The 16,929-nt window shown below is 39.8% G+C and overlaps 2 long non-coding RNA genes across 2 annotated transcripts in view; both read left to right on the top strand.

Annotated features, from left to right (window-relative positions):
* The window catches only part of LOC126827012 (uncharacterized), a 40,044-nt gene extending 25,903 nt beyond the window's left edge, over nucleotides 1-14,141 (top strand). The window contains exons 3-4 of the long non-coding RNA XR_008788728.1: nucleotides 6,075-6,209; nucleotides 12,147-14,141. This is a non-coding gene — a long non-coding RNA (uncharacterized LOC126827012). The remainder of the gene's footprint in view (nucleotides 1-6,074; nucleotides 6,210-12,146) is intronic.
* LOC126827010 (uncharacterized) lies at nucleotides 2,807-4,893 on the top strand. The gene is made up of 2 exons (XR_007682536.2): nucleotides 2,807-2,880; nucleotides 3,937-4,893. It is a non-coding gene; the product is annotated as an uncharacterized LOC126827010 (long non-coding RNA).
* Nucleotides 14,142-16,929: the final 2,788 nt, after the last annotated feature.

The raw sequence follows: 16,929 nt of genomic DNA, 5'->3' as shown, positions 1-16,929 counted from the left end.
CATTTTCAAACGGAACCAGATCAGAAATTATGACAAAGACCCAAGTGGTTTACGGGATTATCAGTGTCCTGTTTTTTCTAAATTTGTAAAAATATTTTCATAGACATGAAATGATTATTACAACAACTATAAAGTCGTCCAATACAGCCTTATTTTTACCCACCTGTATTCCAATCAATCAAAATTCGACTTTTTCTCCAGACAGACACCAGAAATTTTGCTTGTCGAAGCAAATAATGACGCTAGACATTTTTATTACACCGATTAAAGGTGCATTATGTAAGATTTGGATAGTTACAAAATTGATAATGAAGAGGGAATATGTTGAAAATTTCAGTCCAATTCCTGCATTCTGATTGGAGTTAGGACCGTTTGACGAACAGTGTAGTCTCGATTGTCATTGCTACCTTTGTTTCGATAATAAACAATGTCTCGATTATCCATTTTTAAATTAAATCATTAACTAGCAATCGTGTCTAAATCCGTTGAAAATCAAAACCACCCGATTAGAGAGTTAATAATGGGCTTGACATGTGAATAAATATCTAATTAATGATTATGTAACATTTGAGGCCAAACGAAAGTTATGTATTAGGCTGACTTGGCAATTACACCATTTCCTTTAAATTTTAACGCATTAGTCAATCTACAGAAATTTCGATTTTCGAAAAATTAATGAAATGCATGTAAATAAATAATCGATACTCGAAACCAGAATGACGTCCGAGAAAATATTTCAATCCATAGTCGGTTCGCTGTAAAAGAAAGTAAAAGGAGATTTATTATCGTGCACATTGTCCCTACATGCGAATTTAAATATTTAGTGAGGGAGGGGTGTAGTCTAACGCGTACACTTTAGGTCATACGGTCTGACCTTGACCCAAGGGGCGTGGGATCCAAAGTTAGTACTTGCCAAGGAGTAGGGTCCTTTGCGCATCGTCGTTGGTTTATGTCGTCTTCTCCGGTTTCCTCCCACCCCGTGACAGAAATGAAATGAAATGGGGTTTAACGTCCTACTGCTCTGCTCCTAAACTGGGCTAATGAAGACGGGCATACGCCATGTACAGTGTGCTATGTGGGAAATTTTGCCCGGTCAGCGGCACTACAGCTACTCTTATATCGAATTCCAACTGCCAAGGTATCTTTTACGTGCACGCCAAAGTGTACACGGGACCTCGGTTTTTTGTCCCACCCGAACGACTAGACAGCTGTCCTTGTCAGGCCCTCCGTCCTGCATCACTGACAAGGGGAAACTACGCTGGAAAATCTGGATGAACTTTCTCGGCCAATGCAGGGATCGAACACCCGACCTCCAAGCTAGCGAGCCAGCGTCTTACCCACTTAGCCACAGACCACGTGACGCAAGAATTGAAAGAGTACAGTACTGGAGTTGCGTGTGCGGTATTGTCAGCATGTATACGGGAAAATACCGCATGTCAAACGGAAGTGACGGCAAAATATACACGGCCTTTTCTTATACATAATTTTTTTTTTTTTAGAATTTAATTTGTCGGAGGGAAAAAGTTAATATTTGTGGATCATTAAGTCGCATCGATGTCATCCTTATCAGTGATTGTCGCGGCCTAGCGAATATTCACTGCGGGTCTGTGTGATGTGATTGGTCGGGGCAGAATGGCGCCTTTTACTCGTTGTACATACCCATTTACACTAAAAAGGAAATAATTTTTAACTACATATACTTTAAACGTCTTTATTTATTTTTCTAATACCTAAAAAAATGTTTTAGAATTTAATTTGTTGGAGGAAAAAGGTTAATATTTGTGGCTCAATCAGTCGCATCGATGTCATCCTTATCAGTGATTGTAGCGGCCTCGCGAATATTCACTTCTAATCAGTGTGGAGTGGCGTGTGTGGTGTTGTTAGCATGTATTAGTTTGGGTACAGAGATAAGCGCAATCTGTTTTACAGACCTAATGCGACAGCGGCCAAGCGAATATTCACTGCGGATCAGTGTGAGATAAGCGTGCTACTGGTGGATAGCAAGATTCGCAAATTTAAATCCGCAGACTACCGCTGCTAGGAAACGCCTTTCAGCAGAATACCACCGCCAAGACCGCTCCCGCCATCCATTTCTGTTCAATCTTTGTTGCATTCATTGATATGCTTTCTATGTTTGAGTGTGATTTGTTTTCATTTTGAGTGAAGCCAGGAGCCTCGGGACTGTACGGCGCAGTGAACGGTTACGGCTGGCTCCCGGATCCATTCACTTGATTTGGTATATACGTTTGTTGTGTCATAATGCCTGTGTCATGTCCCCAGTTTGGTTTGTTTTATGTCATGTTTTGTTTTCTTTTTGAAGCGCAATCCTCCTGGGCTTACTTTTAGATATGTTTAATCTCTAATTTCATATTAAAATACGTGACAAGGAGTAGGGTCGCCTGTCCAACATCGTGGGTTTTCTCCTAGTCCTCCAGTTTCCTAACACTGTTAAAAAGACACCTACGCGCAAGCTATTTATTGAAATAAAATTGAACCATATGATGTTAGTTCCGAAACGACTAAGGTTTTGTCCAGTGGACGTTAAACCCAATCTCTCTCTCTCTCTCCCTCTCTCATAGCAAAATATTAAGCCATCGATACAAAGTCGAAGTGATTTTTGGCTCAAAGATTATATTAAATCCTGCACAATAGAACCAACTTATTTTACGGACCATTGATCAATTCGTCAAGTCTATGCATGGACATGTATCTCTTTAAATATAGAAACAGGTGGACCACCCTTTTAAATCTTGCTGAAGTGGGCGTGTCATTATCGTGCCGAGTGGGCGTGTCATTGTCGTGTCAAGACAAGACCTAAATGTGAAAGGGGAGATAACCACGTAATAAGGCCTGTGTACCCTTACTGACAGAAGAGTTAAGGTAAGAGATTTAGAACAACTGGTAGTTCTTATACCCCCCCCCCCTTTCTTCGGTAACGGACATCCAAATAATTGGCTTATAAAATGCCAGGAAAGACATAACCCACCAGATAGCCCAAATACTTAAAATGACGGTGGAATTAACTGTGTGGGTTACTTATTTAATCAACGAACAAGGAAGTTTTATACAGACCGGCTATGTTTTAATATTAAATGTATAAGATTTATAATCGTCTTATTATTGGAATAACTTGTTTTATTTATCACCACCATGTATGTTAACGTTGTTCATAAAAAACCAAACATAAACATCTTTAATATTACTCGTTTGGTGTATAATACATGTATTGACCTACTTAAAAGCAGTTTAAACCACAAAACCTATTTCAATAGTTAATGTATGTAGTCAATTCTATTATATTGTGAAACTGATCAGCAGAAAATAGTCGCTTGGTCGCTACTATCACTGACAGAGGGATGAAATGAAATGGGGTTTAAAATCAATAACATCCCACTGCTCTGCTCCGAAAGGGCTAGTGAAGACGGACAAACGCCAAACAGGGATTTCTTGCCCGGACAGCGGCACTACGGTCTACTCTTATATCGAATTCCAACTGTCAAGGGATCTTTTACGTGCACGCCAATGTGTACACGGGACCTCGTTTTTTCGTCCCGTCCAAACGACCAGAAAGCTGCCCTTGCCAGGCCCTCCGTCCTGCATCACTGACAAGGGGGGGGGGGGGACCACGCCGGAAAATCTGGATAAACTTTCTCTGTCAATGCAGGGATCGATCACCTGACCCCCAGACTAGAGAGCCAGTGTCTTACCCACTTAGCAACCTGACTCCCTATCTGTGAGAGACCTGTACGAAGTCGATGGCTTCCATTTATTTTTCTAAATAGTCCCCTTCAAGGTTATCGATTACACACGTGTTCATGCCAGGGAGTACTGTCGAGTGGGGTTTCTCCTGGCCCTCGGTCCCCAATCCCCAACCACAACTGCTAAAGACCCCTACAGATATTATTTACCCCATTTTACTCGTTCTCTCTGTTTCAGGAATGGCGGAGAAGGACAGGGGAAAAATGCGACAAGAAGATTATGATATTGTTCGGAAATTTCATTCAGATATAATACGAGAACTGGATCCTAAATTTATTCTGGATAGGCTTTTTTCCTCATTTTTATTTGATTATGATGACTTGGAACAAGTTCGTATCGAACTTGAAAAAAATGGACGTAAAGCGGGTGCACAAAAGATTATGGATATTTTATACTTTTCAGGCGCGGACGCTTTTCCTAAGTTCTTGGAAAGTTTGAATAGAGCGGGGTACGCTCAGTTAGTTACACGTCTTGAGAAAGGAACCCAGGAAGCAAACAAAGAGCGTGGATTGACCGAATGATATATGAAATGAACATGTAAATACAAAAACTATAAACTCTAGGCCTTAAACCTATCTGGTTATCAGAAGGTAGATGTAATACCCAGTGTACACTGTGTAATACCCAGTAGAACAGGTGTAATACCAACCATACCCGGTGTAATACCCAGTAGAACAGGTGTAATACCAATCATACCCGGTGTAAAACCCAGTAGACCAGGTGTAATACCAACCATACCCAGTGTAATGCCCAGTAGACCAGGCGTAATACCAACCATACCCGGTGTAATACCCAGTATACACTGTGTGATACCCAGTAGACCAGGTGTAATACCAACCATACCCGGTGTAATACCCAGTATACCAGGTGTAACATCCACTATACCCGATATAATACCCAGCAGACCAGGTGTAATATCCAGCAGAATAGGTGTAATACCCAGCAGGTGTAATTCCCAGTAGACCAGGTGTAATACCTAGTAGACAAGCCAGTATGCCATGAATATAGTATGCAGCCGGGTAAAATACGCAGAAATAATAATATGTGTCTAGGCAATCAGTTTTTAAAAACAATGTGATAAAATTTATCTATATCAATGTACTATACAACACAATAAATTTCCTATAAAAACTACTTTGTACTTTACTTAGAGAGAAAGAGTTAGCGAGGAGGGGGGGGGGGCTTAAGGAGAGAAGCGGGAGAGAGGGAAAGGCAGAAAGTGGGAAAGGCAGATCGAGATCAGGTCTGGGGTGGGGGATGGGGTAGAGGGGGAGGGGTTGTCTAAGGAGAGACGGGGTAGAGATGTGAAGACAGAAAGTGGGAAAGACAGCAGAAATCAGGTCTGGGGTTGGGGGGAGGGGTGGAGGAGGGGGGTAGTGGGAGAGGGGGGGGAGCGAGATCGGGGGATAGGGGGAGATCAGGATGGTGGAAAGAAGAAGCTCCTTTCGTTTGGGATGGTCTTCTAGCTTATGTAAACAATGCTATCGACGATGTGTTATGTGACGTCACATGTAGAAGGTATACTTGAACTTTTAAAAGTCAGTCATGTAATACAGAGGCATAAGAGAGAGAGAGAGAGAGAGAGAGAGAGAGAGAAATGGGGTTTAACGTCCACTCGACATAAACTAGGTCATTTCGGAACTAACATATGGTTTAATTTAATTTCAATAATTCGCTTGCGCGTAGGGGTCTTTAGCAGTGGGAGGAAACCGGAGGACCCGGAGAAAACCCACGAGGTTGGACAGGCGACCCTACGCCTTGTCACGTACAACTATAATGTAGGCCTATGTGGCTTGTCCGCAGGTTTGTTTTATGTCATGGTATTTTGTTTGTGTGGCTCGGTACTCCCCAAGCTCACAGCGCGATCGCAAAATAGGGGTGACGGGTCAGCTAGAGATCGAAGCACGACACCCTAGAGCACTAGCACCCCCCCCCCCCCCCACACCGACCACAATAGACACACACGCGCACACATAACCTCCCAACTGCGACATAGTGAGTAGGCGCAGTCACTTGGAAATCCAAAAATGTCGCCTTTGTACACTTGAGGTCTTGACGTCATATTTTCATGTCGTCACAAGGAATTTCTGGCAACTTTATCTACGACATTGGGTCTTCCTATACTTACTTTTAGATATGTTTAGAATTTGAATTCTAAAATATTTAAAAAATGTCGACTTGATATTTGGCTCAAAGATTATGTAAAATCCCGCACAACAAAACCAACTTATTTTGCCGACCATTGATCAATATGTCAAATCTATGCATGAATATGTATCAATGACGTCATTGTATATGTATCTCTTTAATTATAGAAACCGGCGGAGTAACCAACCGTTAAAATCTAGCTCAAGTGGGCGTGTCATTCTCGTGTGACGACAGGATCTATATGTGAAAGGGGAGATAACCACGTAATAAGGACTGTATACCCTTTCGACAGAAGATTTAAGGTAAGAGGTTTAGAACAAATGTTCTCATATCCTCCTTTCTTCTGTAACAAACCTCTAAATAATTGGCTTATAAAATGTCAGGAAAGTCATAACCCACCGAATAACCCTAATACTTAAAATGACGGTTGAATTAACAACGCGTGTCAGTTATTTATACCAGCAACGAACAGGGAAGTATTACACAAACCGGATATATATTTATATTAAATGTTGTCTTGTTATTGAATATTGTAGGATGTTAAACCCCGTTTCATTCCATTTCAGTTATTGGATATTAATCCTAAGAATAAAATATTTAATATAAGGACATAAATAACAAACATATATCGTTATTATTACCTGTACATGTATATTATTATCTGTATGTATATGTAATATATCTGTTTGACCTACTTTAAAGCAGTATAGACCACGAAAACTATTTCAATAGTTAAAGGCTCAATAACACTCTTGTTGTAACTGAATAATATGTCCCAATCTTTATTCTGGTCAACAAATTGCACTATTTTACAATATTCCAATTAGTTGGTGATACAAATTTCATCTTAACACACCTAATTTCAAAAAATTGGAAAAGTTTAAATAAATGATTTGAAAAGCCTGACGTAAAGCTTTTCAAATGTGACTTGGATTTAAAAATATTTTTGAACCCTTTGGACACGTAAAATATGATTTAATGGATAATTTACACAACAGGTAAGACACTAACACATCTAGTACTTAGAATAAGGCTATTTTTCATTTTCTGGTTTATTAACATGCAACGTTTCGACGATCATACTCTCGTCTTTATCAAGCAAATGATAACATATATGTTGTTCTTAGTGTTTAACGTCCGCTTTTACCGAAGGTGATATCGCAGACAAGTTGTCTTTTTTTTTTATTTTCATTATCTTAGCGCACGCGCAGGGGTCTTTCCTGTAGGGAAACCGGAGCACCCGGAGTAAACCCACGAGGTTGAGAAGGCATCCCTATCTCCAAGCCACATACGCTCACACCAGAGATCGAAACCACAACCGCAAGCCAGAGGTCACCGGCCAGCTAGAGGTCAAGGTCGACACTCTAGAACACTAGCCCCCCCCCCCGCGCCGCTCCTAAAATATATGTGGATTCGAAACCACGCCAGTTGACTCAATGACAGACTTTATGGTACAGCGGGCACGTGCTAACCATTCAGCCATCCAACCCCCCCTTTTACTATTGTACATTTTATGATTCACGATCAGCATACGTCGGGGCAGAGCAATTCGTTAAAGGATTTAAAGAAATGGTGTCCACCCAGTGAAAAGTGGGTCTGCTATGGGATGTGTGGGTCTCTCTCACACGGGTGTACAAAAGGTACATGTATTTTAAAAATTATAAAGCAACCTTTATGGCTAGGCCACGGCACCCATTCTATAACCAGTTATTTTTATGCGCCCACATTTTCATGTGGACGTATATTGTCGTCGCCCCTGTCCGACCGGACTTCCACAATTTGTTTGTGGACACTCTACAGGTCACAATTATTATCCGATTTTGACGAAACTTGAAATATAGCATTATCTCCAAAAGATCTCGGTTGCTTTCGATATTGGCATATATCGGATCGAAACTTCATGGATTATGGTCCCTGTTTGTACGAAAAATCATGTTTTTAGCTTGTGGACCCTATAGAGGTCACAATTTTAATCCTATTTTGATGAAACTTGAAATGTAAGTTTATAACCCAAAGATCTCAGGTCCTTGCGATATTCGCGCATATTGGACGGTAACTTCCAGAATTATGGCCCCTGATTGTACGAAAAATCACGTTTTTAGCTTGTGGACCCTATAGAGGTCATAATTTTTTATCCGATTTAAAAAAACAACGTATTACTATATCATCGTTACACCCTAAGGACGGCTGAACTCGAATTTTGTGAAAATCGGCCCAAAACTGACAGACAAAATGACCGCACTATAGAGGTCACAATGTTTATCCGATTTGTTTGAAACTTGAAATGTAAGTTTATAACCCACAGATCTCGATTCCTTTCGATATTTGCACATATCGAATTGTAATTTCCTGAATTATGGCCCCTGATTGTACGAAAAATCGCGTTTTTAGCTTGTGGAGCCCATAGAGGTCATAATTTTTATCCGATTTAAAAAAAAACGTATTATTATATCACCGTTACACCCTAAGGACGACTGAGTTCGAATTTCGTGAAAATCGGCCCAAAACTGACAGACAAAATGGCCGCCCTTCGTTCTCAAATAGCGTAAAAAATATGGTATATCAAGGTTGTGGACCCTATAGAGGTCACAATTTTAATCCGATTTTGTTGAAACTTGAAATGTAAGTTTATAACCCAAAGATCTCGGTTCCTTGCGATATTTGCGCATATCGGACCGTAACTTCCTGAATTATGGCCCTTGATTGTAGGAAAAATCACTTTCTTTTTAGCTTGTTCCCTATCCATCTCTCGAAAATGTGGGCGTATCCTGCCTGGCAGCCACTGGTTAAACATATATTATGCAAGAGCCAAATCTGCCTATTGCAGGTCTTTCTTTAGGCCTGAAATGTTTTTCTAATTATTAATTAGACCTTTATTTACACGACAAGTTCAAAATCAACTCTGTAAACCCACGGATGGCTTGGATACAGATTGGATTTAAACAGTCGTCCATTTAAAATTAAATCAATAAATGGCGGACCAAGCTAACGTTTGCCATTAGTTGCTGATGTCACTATCGGCAACTGGCGATGAAAGGCCTGCCAAGCGAGGCTACCATAGCCATTGAGCATGTTATTTGATAATGGAGAATATGTGGGTGGACTTATCGTCTGTAAATCAAACGATCGCCAATTCTCATAGACGGTGCAGACACAATTAATGCCTATTTCCGTTCAGAGCAAAGTAATTTGACTGAAATTTTCAACATTTTCTTTTTTATCATCTATTTTTAAATTATTATAGCAAGAGTGCCCAACTCTTTATAAAACTCTTAACTAATGTATCTTTAAAAAAACAAATAAATAATTTGGAGGACCAATCTTGTATTCTGTAAGCAAATATTGTTTTTGACCATTTCATTCATGCTTTCACTGAAGTATTTGATGTATATTTCATGGAGCCCACGGGCAACTTGATGTTCCTGAGTATGAATAGCCCGGTTGATGCTATATCGCACCTAGTAAAAACACAAAAAGGGGGGGAGCTACCAATAGCTAAATGAACAGACATTCTAACGTATTTGTAGGCGGGAATTAAAAAGCCTAACCACGCCTTGATATGATCGGTGAAGGTCGCTTTCTGGATATTATTCAGAGCAGAGAAATATGGCGACGGAACTGCCAGCTATGGCGACGGACCTGCCAACAAAGATGTTTAATTCCTTAGAGGAAGCAGAACGACAAATCCTGCTCTGCTGAATAATCTAATCACAATTCCAATTGCTGGGACCATTCTATAGAAAATTCTGCTGCGATAGCTATTCTGACAAAAAAATTAGTCTGGTGTAGTGGCTATTCTGCCGAATATTTCTACTGTGATGGATAATCTCACGAAATTCCTGATATAATGGATATTCTAAAGAAAAATGGTGCTGTTGGAACCAATCTATTGAAAATCCTTCTGTGTGAACCAAGCTGAAAAGCCATTCTGTTGTAATTGCTATTGTGACGAAAAATTCTGATGCGCCGAACATTCGTAGCCTACATAGGGCCTAAGATAAACTACTTTTCAAGGCCAACCCTGTTTAAATGGTCTCCTATCGCCGGGACTCTTTTAGTTTTTAACTGCCTGTTTTATGAAATAATCTTCCATTTAGTATAAAATAGTGTACATCTTTATATTCTTTTAAAAAACAACTTAACACGTTTATTTAAACAGGATTTAACTGACACAGTATGCGATTGATAATATGTCCATAATTTTGCTTGTTGGTTTGTTTTGTTTTGTTTTTTTTATATATGGTTACATTGCCAGTTTGTAAAGTGCCCCTGAACACGGTATATGAAAGGGTGCACTATAAATATGCTGTAATAGTAATAAATATGCTGTAAAAGTTATAAATAATAGTAATAAATATGCTGTTATATTAATAAATATGCTGTAATAGTAATAAATATAATATGCTGTGATAGTAATCTATAGAAAATATTACTGTTGGGACCAACCTATAGAACATCCTGCTGTGAAGGCCAATAAATGAGTACAGAAAAATCCCGCTGGAGATTAATCTGAGCAAAATCCCTGCCGTGAGGGATAACCTTAAAAAAAATCCTGTGGTTGGGACCAATGAAATAATTCCTGCTGTGACACGAATCTAAATACAAAATCGTGTCTTGGGGCCAATCGAAATTTAAAAAAAATCCTGCTGCTGTGAGCCAATCTACGATATAAATACGGTGTTTGTGGGTGGGGGATGGGGGGTGTATAGAATATTTATTTCTTTCGTCACTTTTTTGTTTATATTGGGGGCGGGATTAATGGCGTTGTTGGTGACAGATTGTCAAAGTTAGCGATATAAATAAGGCTATATTAGTTTATTTTTCTACTTTAAACTCCTAGCCTGGAATAGCAGGTAAACGGGTTTTAACATTTATGTAGTAGAGTATGTGGTTTGCCCCCAGTTGTTCAAATTATTTCCCTTGATATTTCGAAGGTGAAGGCTGACAGCTGTCAATCATTCTGGTCTAGTGGCTATGATGCCTGTCACTTTGTATTGGCTACGAAAGAGTGTTAACCGAATAGCCCATAAAGTCTTGGACGACCAGTCAATATGTAAAAAGATGCGGTGGTTGGAATCACACTGATCCGCAGTGAATATTCGCTTGGCCGCTACAATCACTGATAAGGATGACATCGATGCGACTTAACGACTACAAAATATTAACTTTTTTCTTTCGACAAATTAAATTCGGAAACATTTTTTTTTAGCATTAGAAAAATAAATTAAGGTGTTTGAAGTATATCTTGATAAATAATATTCCATATTTAGCGTAAATAGGTACAGAAAATAGTACGCGGAGGCGTAAAATGGGTAAAACGATATAATTTTGCCCGTACCAGTTCATATTACTACGTTCGATGTAAACAACGCACGTGTGACCATCAATTTGACGTTTTTTTCTGTTTGTTTACTATGAATTCTTTCAGAAGTACATTTTTTACTGCCTAATCTGATTGACCTGCTCGTGTTTGTTTTAAAACAACAAAAACAAGCCACAGAAGTAATCTTTTTTGGCGTTATCGATGCTATCTTGCTTTGTTGGTAAATATTGTGATGTGACGTAACCCTTAGAACTACAGCGGTCTGACCTTTTAAAGGTCAGTCATCTTGGACAGAGATAAAAGACGGATGTCGCATTAGGTCTGTAAAACAGATTGGGTTGGAATGCGGCTCGGGTGGGGTGGGATTCTGAATTCTGCCCAAATGTTCATGGTTTGCTCGTGGTTTCCCATTTATTAGCCGTAATGGAGCAGAAATCTAGGATGTTAATTCCAGTTGACCTTTTCTCTCGCGATGTACGTTTTGCCACTACTCGGTCAATATTCCAACTACATTAGCTGTTTACGACCTGTTTAATAAGAATTACGCCAAACGTGTTAGCTATCGCCAAATCTCTTTGTCGGAAAGGGTGTGAGTCAATCTGAACGACAGACTCACCCTATCTGCAGAAAAGTGAAAAGCCAGCTACCATTTAATTTTCGTACGTTAGTTACGTACGGGGGGGGGGGAGTGGGAATGGTCTAACGCGCATGCTCCTTAGATCATAAGATCTGCCATTGAATCAAGCGTCGTGGTTATCACCCCCCCCCCCCGTTGCTCGTGACAGAGAGTACTGTCAGGTGGGTTTCCTCTTGCCCCCCCCACCTCACACACAACTCTTAAAGACCCCTAATCGACAAATAAAATTGTACCCTATATTAGTGGACGTAAAACCCCATTTTACCCTTTCTGTTTCAGGGATGGAGGAGAAAGACAGAGGAAGAATGCGACAAGAAGATTATTTTATTGTCCGGAAATTCCATGTAGAAATAATAAATGAAATAGACCCTAGATTCCTCATACACCAGCTTTTTGCTTGTTTTCTCTTCGATGAAGAGGACATGGAACGAGTTCGAGCCGAACAAGAAAGACATGGACGTACAGCGGGTGCAGTAAAGATTATGGAGATTTTATACCATTCAGGTGCCACCGCTTTTCCTAAGTTCTTGGAAACTTTGCATAAAGCGGGGTATGGCCGATTAGCTACACGCCTTGAGGAGGGACAGCAAATTCAACAAGGACAAGCAGTTCAAGAAGAACATACAATTACTGAATAATAGATATAACATGAAAACTATAAACTCTAGGCCTTAAAACTATCTGGTTATCAGAAGGTAGATGTAATACCCGGTGTACACTGTGTAATACCCAGTTGACCAGGTGTAATATCCAGTAGACCAGGGGTAATACCCAGTAGACCACCGAGTATACCCGATATAATACCCAGTATTCAAGGTGTAATGTCCAGTAGACCAGGTGTAATACCCAGTATTCAAGGTGTAATACCCAATAGACCAGCCAATATACCCGGTGCAAAGCCCAGTATACCCGATATTACACCTGGACGGACCCGATGTATTACCCGGTATCTGTTATCGCTCTCTACGGTTTTCCTTTTGTTTGCGTCACTTCCCGTTTCTTCAAATCATCGTTACGCATCTACCATAGCAATGATCTCTGTGTTAGAATAATATTTGGAATGTGTTTAACCAGTTCTATCACTTAAGTAATATTGGTTGACACCAAAATTTTCTTTAAGCCTGAAAGGATTACACAAGAGACTAGTTATTGATCGAAGCTTTCTCCGTCGTCTTAACAAACACAAAACCACAATGTTTGCATTGAATCTTTCAAGAATTATAGTTTATAGAAATGATATACATCCTTGAAGAACATTCATAATAATACAAATTTATAGATTTACACAGGTGACAAGTCTATGGAATACAATTACTGCTTATTACTGAGCGACGTTTCGACTGGGCTTCTCTAGTCATTATCAAGCAATGATAAAATATGAAAATATAATAAATGAAATGAAATGAAATGAAATGAGGTTTAACGTCCTACTGTTTTGCTCCGAACTGGGCTAACGAAGACGGGCATACGCCATACAGTGTGCTATGACGGAAATTTTGCCCGGACAGCGGCATTACGGCCTACTCTTATATAAATATCGAATTCATACTGTCAAGGGATCTTTTACGTGCACGCCAATGTGTACACGGTACCTCGGTTTTTCTTCCCATCTGAACGACTAGACAGACAGCTGTCCTTGTCCTGCATGAAACATCGGTCAGTATTAAGCAGTAATTGTATATGTTCAGTTCAATTACTAAGTGCCATTGAAACGATTTATAGACTTACTTTGAAATAAGATGGGGGCTGTAACGTCCTACTTTTTCGTACCGACTGGGCTAATAATGAAAGACATAAGTCAAACAGTATTCTCAGACAGAAAGTATACCCGACTAAGATTAGGAAATCATGTTTAAAGGATTTGATTGTTGTTATGTCTTAAATAATTTTGTTTGTTTTGTATGATTTGTTTACTCTTTCATGAATGTACGAGAGAGAGAGAGAGAGAGAGAGAGAGAGAGAGATTATGAGTGTTTGATTGAATCGCAAATTGTTTTTTATTACTGAGCTACATCGCGGGTGTTAAAATCCATTTAAATCTCGGCCATCCGGTGGTCTAGAGAATTGATTATAGACATGTCTTGTGAATAAATGTCTGAATAATAATTGATATAATATTTGAAGCCGAAATAAAAACCTCTAACAGGTATGGTTTAATGCTCGAGAGCGAGAAATTAAGTAATATATTGATACTGCACGAGGCGTTAGCCGAGTGTTGTTTCAATATATTACGCAATGTCTTTAGATCGAGACCATTAAACAACTTAAAATACACACACTATCCCGCATGTGCTTTTCAATGAAATACGTCACGCGAGTCCAATATTTCATCTAGTATAGATAATGTACGATTGGCAAGTTGCCCGTACACTATTGGAAATAATGGTATGCCAACATCAAAGGATGACGTCACATCTGTATTTCAAGTAGATTTAACTCTTACATAATGAAAATGAAATGAAATGGGGTTTAACATCCTACTGTTCTGCTCCGACTGGAATAATGAAGACGGGCATACGCCATAGAGTGTGCCATGGGGGAAATTTTGCCAGAGAAGCGGCACTATGGCTTACTCTTACATCGAATTCCAACTGCCAAGGAAACATTTACGTGCACGCCAATGTGCACACGGGACCCCCGTTTTTTCTTCCCATCCGCACGACTAGACAATTGTCCTTGCCAGGCCCTCTCCGTCCTGCACCACTGACAAGGGGAAACCGCATCGGAAAATCCCAATGAACTTTCTCGACCAATGCAGGGATCGAGCAAGCGACCTCCAGGCTAGCGAGCCAGCGTCTTAACCACTTAGTCACCATGCTAAAGATAATGTTCTTTGGTGTTTGTGTCGTAGCCTGACACCGTGTTTTGTACAAGTGAGCTTACATTTGATGGCAGGGCGAAGCTCACAAGAACAAACGTTGATGCGAGTACGGTTACGGTTAAACGCAGATCATTATTTCTCAAACGGATGGTAGCAACCATATTTTTACGAGACTTGGAATGTCGTCTTAAGGTGATGACGATAATGAAATTTGAAATCAGACAACCGAATAAGGCAACGTAAAAATACACCACCTTGCTGGATATACTCGCATGCTAATCCCAAACTTTGGCTGCCTGTATACAGCTAGCTCCGCATGTATTCTCGAAGTATGACGTAGATGGATCGCTGCGAGCATTATCACTCGGCAAACGTCGGCAGATTCTCTAATCTGGCCTCGGCTGTATGACGGTAAGTGATATGTACCTACGCCTATACAATTGCGATGCGGCACCGGTTTACTTATTAGCAAAACTTGCCGCTTTTAAAAGAAGTTATCAAAATTGCGTCGTTCGAAGCGTGTGTAGAATTTTCAGTGCAAAATTGCCGTTGTTTAAAGAAAATCGGATAAACTTGAAAGAAAAACAGCTTCAGACTTTGAAATATTTGTATGATAAAACATTCTTCAAAGGCGTCGTCATGGACAACGCCGTTGGTAATCCGGGAACTTGAAAGTAGTTCCAATTGTGGACTTTGTCATACAGCCGAGGCTAGATGTAGGGTACTGGAATCTGCTGAGGTTTGCCGAGTGCGTGCATTATCATTCGGCAAACCTCTGACCTTCTACCCGTATATATATATATATGCATACACTATACCGAACGAGACAATATATAATACCTTATATAGTACCTTATGCACCAACCTACTAATATATAACAGTACCTGTCGACCATACTATAGTAACTCTATGTACTATATACACCAACCTACCTGTATATAACAGTACCTGTCGTCCATACTATAGTAAATCTATGGTACATCAACCTACCTGTATATAAAAGTCCCGTAGAGAGGGAGATAACTCTTTTTTAACCTGACAAATTATTTTAGTTCAATACAGTTATATCAGCCCCCCATTGTATCAACTTGTATCAACTGATAACACTTCTCAGCTGAACAACACAATAGGAAATTAATTTACCAAAGGCTCTGTTATTTTAAATATAATATTTTACAGGTTATACAAATGTGAATATTAACTTCATGCATAATGTTTACTATTTACAGTTTATAATACGCAGATATGTGCTCCTTTTAGGGGGTCACGGTGTGTAATTTGTGTTCCTTGTAAGAGGGTCACAGTGTAAAATATGTTGATAAGTTGTAAGGGGGCCACGATACATCAAAGAAGTGAAGAGCATGCGGGAACACAGACCGGGAAATATAACTTCATAGCACATTGGTTTTACCAGTTGTTATTAGCCCAGTTGGTGCAGCAGAGTAGGACGTTAAACACCATTTCATTTTCATTAGGTTAGGAGGGGCTATACGATCTTTACGTAACGGAATATATGACGTCACAAATACTATCATCTGTATCACTGATCTCGATACTATTCATAGTTCGGCAATTAACTGATAACTACAATACAATATTATATTCATAGTTCGGCAATTAACTGATAACTACAATTCAATGTATACTGAGCGCCATGGAAAACGCATCACTTTTTTTTCCCAAATATTTTATTACTAGGTGGTTTTGTATGTATAATATTATGCAATACTATGAACTATTGTTTCACACAATGCTCCCAAACGCAAAAAATATCGGCCCGAGTTCAAAAAAAAAATTGCACAAGATGCACATGAAAAACCCAATATTCACGTGCAGCATTGTGTGTGAGCCTTTTAAAAGCATGTTTTCAACTTAATGTGCAGTACATGAACTGTGAAACGTCAATCTGTCGTAATTTGTTGTTGGACGTGCGAAGGATTCAAGCTAGAGATGCCGAGACTTACTGAAAATCAACGGAATGAAGCCATGAGAATGTCCAGGGCTGGCATGTCTACACGGGCTATTGCCAGACACTTCAATTGTCATCAGTCCACTATTGTAAGGTTGGTGGAACGTGTTACTGGATCAACACGTGACCGTCAACGTCCTGGTCCACAACGCGTTACAATCGAGGCTCAAGACCGCTACATCCGGGTCACTCATCTGCGAGACAGATTCCGCCCAGCAACTCGAACAGGTGCAGCAGTCGTCGGAAGAGAAGGACCAGAAAGTGCCAACAC

This window comes from Patella vulgata, chromosome 7 (genome assembly GCF_932274485.2).
Source record: "Patella vulgata chromosome 7, xgPatVulg1.2, whole genome shotgun sequence".
NCBI classification, from domain to species: domain Eukaryota; kingdom Metazoa; phylum Mollusca; class Gastropoda; family Patellidae; genus Patella; species Patella vulgata.
The sequence above is the reverse complement of the archived record's forward strand: the minus strand, read 5'-3'. Positions and strand labels throughout refer to the sequence as shown.